This window comes from Eubalaena glacialis, chromosome X, assembly GCF_028564815.1.
Source record: "Eubalaena glacialis isolate mEubGla1 chromosome X, mEubGla1.1.hap2.+ XY, whole genome shotgun sequence".
In the NCBI taxonomy this organism is placed as follows: domain Eukaryota; kingdom Metazoa; phylum Chordata; class Mammalia; order Artiodactyla; family Balaenidae; genus Eubalaena; species Eubalaena glacialis.
The window spans coordinates 105,448,823-105,453,610 of NC_083736.1; the positions used below are offsets into that span (position 1 = coordinate 105,448,823).

Genomic DNA, 4,788 nt, shown 5'->3' on the forward strand with positions numbered 1-4,788 from the left:
GGACTACAGAATTAAATTTATCTGAAATACACTGTAAAATAATATTTCACATCACTTGGATAAAATCACTTAAAAATTTCAATTCCATTTTATATTTTGGATTAAGTAACTTCACGCATAAGCATTTATTTATACAAAATAATTTTTAAAGGAATATGCTAGCTGTATGACCTTGGGCAATTTACTTAGCTTTCCTGTAAAATAAATATTTCTCACCTTTAAAATGGGGATAACAGCTTTGATACAAAGATTAAATGAAATAATATAATTACATACATAGTTTTAAATAGCTACAGCTAATATCTACGTTAACAATATTCACAACATGTACAAACAGCCTCAAATTGAGGTGCATACATGTATTCTGTGGATTTTCAAATATGACTTTGGAAAAATGGCAGCCATATGTACACATATGTATTAAAGTTAATATGCAGAAATTGAGATTATTAGACTGTGTTACAATTTGCTATTCTTAACTAGATTGTTTGGTCAGTGTTTCCTGCCTTAAATTTTCATTATTAAATGAAACATGAACAGCATAGCTATGAAGGAAGGTTATATTCATTTAGCTATAGCAAGATTAATATGGATCAGGAGACTTATCTGATTGCATCCTTAAGATCATCAGGATTTAAAGTGCTGCTTCCCCATGCATAATTGGGCTTTAAAAATTCTATGATTCTCCATTAGTGAGTCAGATATTCTAAGGGCAAAAGCTCTTTCCCAGTTGTCAAGTAGACAAACTTGAAAGCTATATTAACTCTTTAAGTTGTCAAAGAACTATAATGGGCCTAAGGTAATAACTCACTGAATCTCACTTTAGTGACCTGAATTAATTAGAAATTAACTTCAGTTTGGGGTAAACCTTATATTAAATAGTAAATTCCAAGAAAACAAAAACACTAAGAGGTAAATTATTTCACTACATTATTCAAATTTTTATTTTAAACTTCATTTGTATCTTTATATTCCTATGACTATTTTAATGGATTTGATGGAAAATATATGATTGATAAATTTGACAAATATGAGCACTTGCTTCAGCAGCACATATACTAAAATTGGAATGATACAGAGACACTTAGCATGGCCCCTGCGCAAGAATGACACACAAATTCATGAAGCAATCCGTGTTTTCAAGACCTTTGGACTGCAAAAAAAAAAAAAATGACATATGTGATATTAAGCTAAAGAAACCAAGATTTTGAAAGCAACGTTAAGAAATCTAAGGTTGTTACAACTCAACTTTTCCTTCATATAAACTCAAAAAAGCCTCTTGGCCACTGCCTCTTTTCAGGATCTCCATCCTTAATGAAGGACATGCAAATAAATTCAGAAAAGGAGAAACACATTAATCATTTGGCATTTGATATTCTTGAATTCTACTATTCTTATTATAGACTACCTGGCATCATATGGCAATGTGGGGTTTTATTTTCAGTAAAAAATCTCAATATTAAGTAGAAAAATATGGCTATAAAATGATACATTTTCTATTTCATCTATGTGAAAATATACAGAAGTTTAAAAGTCGTTATATGTAAGCATTAAAATCACTGGGGATCTTTATATTCTTTATCTTCTGTTTCTCAAATTGTATATGCTATATATGTATATTGTTTATAAGCAATGGAAATAATGTGATATCTTAAAACATTGGAAATTTTTTTGCCACAAAGGCCAAAAGGAGTCTCAAACCTTCTACTTCTATAACCAAAATTTTCTGTCTCCAGATCTCTCAAAATACTTACATTAATAATACATTATATTATAATATATTCTTTTTTTAATAAATTTATTTTATTTACTTATTTATTTTTGGCTGCGTTGGGTCTTCGTTGTTGTGCGCGGGTTTTCTCTAGCTGCAGCGAGCGGAGTTCACTCTTCGTTGCGGTATGCGAGGAGCACAGGCTCCAGGTGCGTGGGCTTCAGTACTTGTGGCACGCAGGCTCAGTGGTTGTGGTGCACGGGCCCAGCAGCTCTGTGGCATGTGGGATCCTCCTGGACCAGGGCTCGAACCCGTGTCCCCTGCATTGGCAGGCGGATTCTTAACCACTGCGCCACCAGGGAAGCCCTATAATATATTCTAATAAGAAAACACATTAGGGCTTCCCTGGTGGCGCAGTGGTTGAGAATCTGCCTGCCAATGCAGGGAACACGGGTTCGAGCCCTGGTCTGGGAGAATCCCACATGCCGCGGAGCAACTAAGCCCGTGAGCCACAACTACTGAGCCTGCGCATCTGGAGCTTGTGCTCCGCAACAAGAGAAGCCGCGACAGTGAGAGGCCCGCGCACCGCGATGAAGAGTGGCCCCCGCTCGCCGCAACTAGAGAAAGCCCTCGCACAGAAACGAAGACCCAACACAGCCAAAAATAAATAAATAAATAAAGAAGCTTTCATTTAAAAAAAAAAATAAAACACATTAGCCTCTGGCTGCTTCAAGGCTATATTTGATAAGTTTTTGAACTCCCAGCTTGTTATGGGCAGTAGGGAGAATAGCTCTGTTCTCAGTAGTTGTGTTTTTCCCGACAGTAGTTCATCAGGGCAGTGCACAGACACCTTTTAACACATGAACAAATGTGTTTGTGGGTTAAACAAGGTCCAGGCTCTGCAATCATGACCCAACAAAGAGCTTCATAACGTGTCTTTCCACCTATTTCGTAGTCTAGTTTTTCCAAGATATACTCCTAAGAAAATCCTTACCAGAAAAAAAAAAAAAAAAAAAAGAGTGGCGTATGGTTCATTCTATCCAGTGTCTGAAGCTGTGTTTCTATGGCAACATTTAGAATTTGAAACACTCCAAGAGCCACCATTTCTCCTGTTAACAACAAACTTTTTAGGGAAACTGCTGAACTGGTAGTGACTTTTTTTTGTTTTTACAGTGAGACGTTTTCAAGAATTTATTTTTCTCTAAGTCTGCAGTAGGCAGGAAAAAAAGGAAAAATGTATCTTCTAACACCCCTATTTCTTATCTGCTTTCTCACTTCAAACAAGTTTCTCACTGTGTTTCTGCCCATATTTTCCCAAATCCTAAATCGAAAAATTTGAAATAATATATTTGTGATAAGTACTCAAGGCTGATCAATGTTCTTAAGTCAAAATGTACAGCACAATGAGACACTTCATATTAATTACATGGTGTCTTATCCTTAAAAAATTACGTCTATTATTTCATTTGAGCCCCCCAGTAGTGGGACAGTTATTATACCCACTTAACAGATGTGTGATTAAGTTATGAGGGAGTGTTTTGCCTAAAGTCAAATGTGTATTAAAAGCAGTGGTGGTTCTAGAACCCATGTTTTCTGACTTTAAACTCTGCTGTCTACCAGATAATCTTCTTGATACTCTCTATTCATTACTGAGGTCTTAGAAGGTGGTAGATCTTAGATCCTATTTTACAGTTTCATACTCTGTTCACAATGGACCCTGAATGCAAAATCATACTTATCTAAACTTTAGAAAAATATGGAACTACACTTAGTCTGATTACAGCTAAACATAGGAGGCATTGTGCCAGTTGCTGCCTTTTGCTCCTACATTGTGCCTACAAAACAAGCAAACTAGTGGCTTTCTAAATATTACATTAACATTTTCTTCAACATAGATGCATTATAAATAATCTAGTGGCATAATTATGAGAAAAGCTTATATATTCAGCAGCAAATATTCTGTATTATTTAATACATCTGTGGTTAGCCAGTTTAAAAGGTTGTATATATGTGATATAGGTACAAAAATATTCCTTCTTATAAATATTAGACAAATTAACCTCAAAACAAGTTGACTTTGTTAAGTTGGAATAGTCTGGTGACACAATTTTTGGTTAAATTCTTTTTGTTTTTTAACTTCAACGCTTATAGTTGTACATCCTTCTAAAATGCATAAGTCTTCTGTTCTGGTTTTTATTCAAATATCTAATCTGCTGTTTACATTAATGGGAGAATTCCAAGGAATACCAAAGAGGTAATCAATCTATACTTATAGGCTCAAGAGTAGAAAGGGACCCGTGGAATGAATGGCACAGTCTACTTTTCTCTTAATGTGTTGTACTTAGTTTAACACATGCTTGTTGAAAGGTTATTTTATGTTTTCTCCTTGACAGTTCCAGTTTAAGGACCTTTGGTATTTACATTATTCCTTTTATTCCCTGGAGTTTGTTGTAGTACAGTGAAAAAATGAGTCATCGAATAACATGTGATGACCTGAAATAGTTGCTGTAGCTTCCCAAGAGACCAGACATAGAAATAGTTTAAACCCTGACATCTTGATCATTTCATTGGACAAAAATTCAAAGGAATAAAAGTTGCGAAAAAATATGAACAATTATTGTAATGTTGAGTTTTAAAGTTTTTAAGGGTTGTTTTGATAACTATATCTAATAGTGAGTAGGTAAATATTAACTCTGAAAATCATTTGCCTGCAATCATAAGTTTTGTCTGTGGGTGCCTAACACATATATGAAAAAAAAACATATAAATGAAATTGATTAATCTACCAAAATGACTAAGCAAAAAGGCTTGCTCTCTAACATTCAGAATTCTCCTTAATCTTGTGATATAATCACCTTCGATTGTCCATAGCCATTGTTCCATGCTGAAAATAGAAATGTGTCCCACTTCCGCTTTCTGAGGGAAGAAAAGACCCACTTTTGAAAAGGAAAATAAAAAGATCACTTGGGCTGCAAAATGCAAAAATATTTCCATTTTTATGTACATTGGAAAAATCATTGCTAAGAAATCATTTGAAAAGAAAGAATTCATTGCGAGCTACAGGTGTGACAACTGTC

The 4,788-nt window shown here is 34.6% G+C and overlaps 1 non-coding gene across 1 annotated transcript; it reads left to right on the forward strand.

Moving 5' to 3' along the window:
• The first annotated feature begins 1,038 nt into the window (after positions 1-1,038).
• On the forward strand, positions 1,039-1,141 carry LOC133082767 (U6 spliceosomal RNA). The gene has a single exon (XR_009698996.1). It is a non-coding gene; the product is annotated as a U6 spliceosomal RNA (small nuclear RNA).
• The last annotated feature ends 3,647 nt before the right edge of the window (positions 1,142-4,788 follow it).